The sequence below is a fragment of the Dermochelys coriacea genome, chromosome 6 (assembly GCF_009764565.3).
Source record: "Dermochelys coriacea isolate rDerCor1 chromosome 6, rDerCor1.pri.v4, whole genome shotgun sequence".
Taxonomy (NCBI): domain Eukaryota; kingdom Metazoa; phylum Chordata; order Testudines; family Dermochelyidae; genus Dermochelys; species Dermochelys coriacea.
The window spans coordinates 122072544-122080145 of NC_050073.1; positions in this window are offsets into that span (position 1 = coordinate 122072544).

The following is a 7602-nucleotide window of genomic DNA, read 5'->3' on the forward strand; positions in this document are numbered from 1 at the left end:
GTGGAAATAACCAGAGGACCCCTGAAGGGCAGACTGGAATCCACCCAACAGCCTCAAGGATGGGAGAACCAAAGAACAAGATAACATCTGGCAGCACAGAGCTGTCAGGAATGTGCCATCTGCTGATTGATTCAGCAACAGCATGATGAAGCAATTCCCATAGACTGGCATAGGAAGAAATTCCTATAAAAATGGACTCTAGAAAGTGAGAACTTTGGGGTCTGATTCTGCAAACCAACTTCCAGGAGCATCAGATGAGCATCTGACAAGGCCCTGCTCCCCTCCTCATGTCCAGGCCACCTGGCCAGTGGCTTGGCATGAGCAACTCTAAGGCTGGTAACTATGATAACAACCTTGCAGAACCTGTGTGTGTGTGTGTGTATGAATGAATGTGTGAATAAATATGAAATGGAATGGAATGTTATAGCTATAACTAACTGCTTACTATGATTCTTTCTGTATTCACAATAAATGGGGCATTTTGCCTTTTCCCCTTTAATAAGATCCTGCTGTTTTTTATTTTATTGGTATAACACTGGAAGAGAGAAATAAAAATAGTGGACATGAAGATTTTTCATCTCTTCTCTATTTGAACTCTCACAGGGCACCAAACTGAAGCCAGAGATCCCTAGGGGTTACTCCTGGGTCCACCCTGAAAGACATTTTGGATGGACAGACCACTACAACTCAGTCACTCTTAGGATTTAGATTGCAAGTCATTTGTGTGTCTATGTTTGCTTGCTTTAACCTGTAAATAACTCTTATTGCTTTTTCCTAGTTAATAAACCTTTAGATAGATTATTATAGGATTGGCTACAGGTGGTGTCTTTTGGTGTAAGATCTAGGGTACCAGTTGATCTTGGGTAAGTGACCGGTCTCTTGGGACTGGAAGCAACTTGAACATTTTGTGATTTTTGGTGTAAGTGACCATTTATCACTAAATCCAGCTTGCCTGGGTGGCAAGATAGACTGGAGAGTCTAAGGGACTGTCTGTGGCTCCGGGGAGACTCTTACAGTGATCCGGGAGTTCACATTTGTCACTGGCTTGGTGAAATCTAATTACAGAACATACCACCAGTTTGGGGTGTCGGCCCTGTTTTTGACAGTCTGCCCTGATGTAGGCACTCATGGTTGGGAGCCACTCCAGGCAGCATGACACATCTCTCTCCATGTACGCTTGTTTGCATTGAAATCAATGGACTAGCCTGCGGCTTTGCTGTGTATGGGATGACACATTGCTGTCTCAGCAGCCACACAGAAAAGAAATCATGCCTCAGAGGCACTATCATCTACCTTTCTCCCAGTCACTTGTTGAGTTGGCTATTAATGACAGGATACAAGGCCGAAGAGAATCCGGCCTGGGGGTTTACCACTAGAACAAGATTCCCACACTTTAGAAGAAAAAAAGAAAAGAAGTACTTGTGGCACCTTAGAGACTAACAAATTTATTTGAGCATAAGCTTTCATGAGCTACAGCTCACTTCATCAGATAGCTGTAGCTCACGAAAGCTTATGCTCAAATAAATTTGTTAGTCTCTAAGATGCCACAAGTCCTCCTTTTCTTTTTTGCGAATACAGACTAACACGGCTGCTACTCTGAAACACTTTAGAAGGATGATGTGGAGAGGCTTGATTTGCTGCTGCCCTTGCTTTACCTGTGTTGTGGATAAATTTAAGGTTCCAAGTCAGGGAAGCATCTCAGGACAGCACCTCAGCATGGGCTAAACTTTAAATATGTTGAACAGCTTTCCTGAATTGGGGCCAGGAACATTAAATACACTAAAGAAATGAGAAAAGGTCTCAGTTCAAAGATTATTTTCAGAGTGCCACGACGAGGTCTCCATCAGTGCACAGCATTGGGAGTCATGCCTCTGACACAGGCTGTGGGGTCTCTGAGAACAGAGCCTGCTCCCCCTGCATACACAGAGCATGCTTAGACAGCTAAAGGCGCAGCATCACCATTTCATAACCATCACTCCGCTAGCCACTAGCCTGCTTTGCTTGCCACTGTGAGTTTGGAGTTACATTTTGGAGTTTGGAGTTACAGTTTGGAGTTACAATTTGTGTTTGGAGTTACAGTGAGTTTGGAGTTACAGTTTGTGTCAGTCACAGGATAATTCCCGGCAAGTCCACGCTTCATGCTGACAGATAGATCTCATTAGCTCCAACCAGGAGGTACAGGCAGTTGGTGTATCTAGCTGATGAACAATGATCTCAAGGCTGGGAGAGAGGAGGTTCTGCTGGGAAAGGCCAGGCTTGGGGAAGTTAGTGTCATTGTTGGAGTAATCAATAAAGGGGATAAATGTGGACTATATTTAGGGTGCATATCTTTTCTCAGAGCAGTGTGGGAATGCTGCTTGCTTCCATGCTCCTTCTTACAAGCCTCGTTAGCACAGCAAGAACCACTCTTCTTAGAGTCCCACTTCCTTGTTTATACAGGGCATTACAAACATATGGGGAGAGCAAGAGAGCCTGGAGCTGCCCATGAGGAACGTTCAGCCAAAGCAGAGCACTATGACTGTGCCGGAGACAGTTGCCAACGTAAACATTCTGATAAATGCAATGCAAAGCCACTTACAGTTCACTTCTGGGACATTTCAAACCATATCTCAGAAACAGACACGATTGATACCGTTTCAAATAATGAATCCCTATTGTATGGAAAGGATCCAATAAGAAGGGACTTTCAGAACATACATCAGGAAACTCAAAGTTCCTCATAGCAACTTCTTGCCTATGTGCATTAAATGGGCCAGATCCTCAGCTGGGATAGCTCCACTGAAGTCCTGGTCAGCTGGAGATCTGATAACATTTTTAGTTTTGATCGTTACATAACATAAATAAACCCTGGCGTGACTCAAGTGCCCTCAGCCTAGTCACTAAACACTGGCTGAGTTCTTAGAGGGGCCATGGCAAAAGTAGGTCTCAAGGAATAGGAAGAAGAAGGTAAAAAACCTTATGGATCAGTTCAAGAGGGGCAAGTCAGTGCATGGAGGTAGCAAGTCCCTATTAATTTTCTCCTTGCAGTGTATGAGGAAATACGTTGTATGAGGGGCACGGGGGGGAGGAGGGGTTGGTTTAAAAAAAAAAAGGATAGAAGGCAAGACATTGGTTTACGGATATACCCAGGGCATATGTACAGAGAACATGCACAAACCCAGTGTTCTGAGTCGAGCTGGTCACTGCATCAAAATAACTTTCCCAAAGATGAAAAGGAGGACTTGTGGCACCTTAGAGACTAACCAATTTATTTGAGCATAAGCTTTCGTGAGTTACAGCTCACTTCATCGGATGCATTCAGTGGAAAATACAGTGCGGAGATTTATATACACAGAGAACATGAAACAATGGGTGTTACCATACACACTGTAACGAGAGCGATCACTTAAGGTGAACTATTACCAGCAGCAGAGTGGGGGAAAAAACCTTTTGTAGTGATAATCAAGGTGGGCCATTTCCAGCAGTTGACAAGAACATCTGAGGAACAGTGGGGGGGGGGGGTGTGGGAGGGAATAAACATGGGGAAATAGTTTTACTTTGTGTAATGACCCATCCACTCCCAATCTTTATTCAAGCCTAAGTTAATTGTATCCAGTTTGCAAATTAATTCCAATTCAGCAGTCTCTCATTGGAGTCTGTTTTTGAAGTTTCTTTGTTGAAGAATTGCCACTTTTAGGTCTGTAATCGAGTGACCAAAGAGATTGAAGTGTTCTCCGACTGGTTTTTGAATGTTATAATTCTTGACGTCTGATTTGTGTCCATTTATTCTTTTACGTAGAGACTGTCCGGTTTGGCCAATGTACATGGCAGAGGGGCATTGCTGGCACATGATGGCATATATCACATTGGTAGATGTGCAGGTGAACGAGCCTCTGATAGTGTGGCTGATGTGATTAGGCCCTATAATGGTGTCCCCTGAATAGATATGTGGACAGAGTTGGCAACGGGCTTTGTTGCAAGGATAGGTTCCTGGGTTAGTGGTTCTGGTGTGTGGTGTGTGGTTGCCAGTGAATATTTGCTTCAGATTGGGGGGCTGTCTGTAAGCAAGGACTGGCCTGTCTCCCAAGATCTGTGAGAGTGATGGGTCGTCCTTCAGGATAGGTTGTAGATCCTTGATGATGCGTTGGAGAGGTTTTAGTTGGGGGCTGAAGGTGATGGCTAGTGGCGTTCTGTTATTTTCTTTGTAGGGCCTGTCCTGTAGTAGGTGACTTCTGAGTACTCTTCTGGCTCTGTCAATCTGTTTCTTCACTTCAGCAGGTGGGTATTGTAGTTGTAAGAATGCTTGATAGAGATCTTGTAGGTGTTTGTCTCTGTCTAAGGGGTTGGAGCAAATGCGGTTGTATTGTGGAGCTTGGCTGTAGACAATGGATCGTATGGTGTGGTCTGGATGAAAGCTGGAGGCATGTAAAAGTACAGCGGTCAGTAGGTTTCCGGTATAAGGTGGTGTTTATGTGACCATCGCTTATTAGCACCGTAGTGTCCAGGAAGTGGATCTCTTGTGTGGACTGGTCCAGGCTGAGGTTGAAGATGGGATGGAAATTGTTAAAATCATGGTGGAATTCCTCAAAGGCTTCTTTTCCATGGGTCCAGATGATGAAGATGTCATCAATGTAGCGCAAGTAGAGTAGGGGCATTAGGGGTCGAGAGCTGAGGAAGCGTTGTTCTAAGTCAGCCATAACAATGTTGGCATACTGTGGGGCCATGCAGGTACCCATCGCACTGCCGCTGATTTGAAGGTATACATTGTCCCCAAATGTGAAATAGTTATGAGTGAGGACAAAGTCACAAAGTTCAGCCACTAGGTTAGCCGTGACATTATCGGGGATACTGTTCCTGACGGCTTGTAGTCCATCTTTGTGTGGAATGTAGGTGTAGAGGGCTTTGACATCCATAGTGGCTAGGATGGTGTTTTCAGGAAGATCACCGATGGATTGTAGTTTCCTCAGGAAGTCAGTGGTGTCTCAAAGATAGCTGGGAGTGCTGGTAACCTAGGGCCTGAGGAGGGAGTCTACATAGCCAGACAATCCTGCTGTCAAGGTGCCAATGCCTGAGATGATGGGGTGTCCAGGATTTCCAGGTTTATGGATCTTGGGTAGCAGATAGAATACCCCAGGTCAGGATTCCAGGGGTGTGTCTGTGCGGATTTGTTCTTGTGCTCTTTCAGGGAGTTTCTTGAGCAAATGCTGTAGTTTCTTTTGATAACTCTCAGTGGGATCAGAGGGTAATGGCTTGTAGAAAGTGGTGTTGGAGAGCTGCCTAGCAACCTCTTGTTCATATTCCGACCTATTCACGATGACAACAGCACCTCCTTTGTCAGCCTTTTTGTTTATGATGTCAGAGTTGTTTCTGAGGCTGTGGATGGCATTGTGTTCTGAACGGCTGAGGTTATGGGGCAAGTGATGCTGCTTTTCCATAACTTCAGCCCGTACACATCAGCGGAAGCACTCGATGTAGAAGTCCAGTTTGTTGTTTCGACCTTCAGGAGGAGTTCACCCAGAATCCTTCTTTTTGTAGTGTTGTTAGGAAGGTCTCTGTGGGTTAGTATGTTGTTCAGAGGTGTGTTGGAAATATTCCTTGAGTCAGAGACGTCGAAAATAGGATTCTAGGTCACCACAGAACTGTATCATGTTCATGGGGGTGAAGGGACAGAAGGAGAGGCCCCCAGATAGGACAGATTCTTCTGTTGGGTAAGAGTATAGTTGCATAGATTAACAACATTGCTGGGTGGGTTAAGGGAACCACTGTTGTGGCCCCTTGTGGCATGTAATAGTTTAGATAGTTTAGTGTCCTTTTTCTTTTGTAGAGAAGCAAAGAGTGTGTTGTAAATGGCTTGTCTAGTTTTTGTAAAGTCCAGCCACGAGGAAGTTTGTGTGGAAGGTTGGTTCTTTATGAGAGTATCCAGTTTTGAGAGCTCATTCTTAATCTTTCCCTGTTTGCTGTAGAGGATGTTGATCAGGTGGTTCCGCAGTTTCTTTGAGAGTGGGTGGCACAAGCTGTCAGCATAGTCTGTGTGGTATGTAGATTGTAATGGATTTTTTACCTTCAGTCCCTTTGGTATGATGTCCATCTGTTTGCATTTGGAAAGGAAGATGATGTCTGACTGTATCTGTATGAGTTTTTTCATTAAGTTGATAGATTGCCACTCAATACGGCTAAATTCAATGCCTTGCATAATGACAGGTTTCAGAGTAGCAGCCGTGTTAGTCTGTATTTGCAAAAAGAAAAGGAGGATTTGCGGCACCTTAGAGACTAACAAATTATTTGAGCATAAGCTTTCATAAGCTACAGCTCACTTCATCGGATGCAGCCAATGAAGTGAGCTGTAGCTTACGAAAGCTTATGCTCAAATAAATTTGTTAGTCTCTAAGGTGCCACAAGTACTCCTTTTCTTAGTTTGATAGCATCCGGTCTGGCAAGAAACCACTTATCAGTGGTTGTGGTTGTGAAACCCTCATTTCTGTATTGTTTTATCTTTCTGGTCCCCACTTTTCTATTGTTAATCTATCTGGTTCCCTAATTGTTTCTGTCTCCTTATAATTAATTTTGCTAGGTGTAAGTTAATTAGGGAAGTGGGCTATAAGTGGTTAGAGAATTGTGTTACAATATGTTAGGATTGGTTAGTTAAATTTCAGTAAAATGATTGGTTAAGGTATAGCTGAGAATATTACTATATAAACTGGTGTCAAACAGGAAGTGGAAGGGAAACTGAAATCATGCTTGCTAAGGGGCGAGGAGGGGGGAACGGGAATAGGGAACAGGGACACAGGCAAGGCTCTGCGGCATCGGAGCTGGGAAGGGGGACGTGGGGTAAAGGCTCTGCAGTGTCGGAGCTGGGAAGGGGGACACGGGGTAAAGGCTCAGAGGCATCAGAGCTGGGAAGGGGGACGCAGGGTAAAGGCTCAGCGGCGTCTGAGCTGGGAAGGGGGACGCGGGATAAAGGCTCAGCGATCTCAGAGCTGGGAAGGGGGATGCGGGGGAAAGGCTCAGCGGTGTCAGAGCTGGGAAGGGGGAGACGGGGTAAAGGCTCAGAGGCGTCGGAGCTGGGAAGGGGGACGCAGGGTAAAGGCTCAGCGGCGTCTGAGCTGGGAAGGGGGATGCGGGGTAAAGGCTCAGTGGTGTTGGAGCTGGGAAGGGGGACGCGGAGTAAAGGCTCAGCGTTGTTGGAGCCGGGGATGGGGACGTGGGGTAAAGGCTCTGCGGCTTCGGAGCTGGGAAGGGGCTGCGGGGTAAAGGCTCAGTGGCGTCAGAGCTGGGAAGGGGGACACTGGGGAACAGACTCTACCAGCTTATAGAGATAAGCCCGACTGCTGTGAAGGGCTTTGAATATGCTTGCTTGGAAACTAACCCCAATAAACATCACACTGTCTGCGCTTCAGACTTCTGGTCTTTTGATGATTGCTGTCTGCATGACAAGAACCAGGGAAGTGGGAGGGTTGAGGAAAAGCCCTCTAACAACCAGTCCCGGAGCCAAGCTGGAGGACAGACAGGTTAGGGGTTAGGGAGGAGCCTGGGATTTAGGAGACCTGGCTTCATTTTCCTGCTGTGGCACAGACTGCCTGTGTGACCATGGCAAGGCTACACTAAGCCCGGGCTCTGACTCAA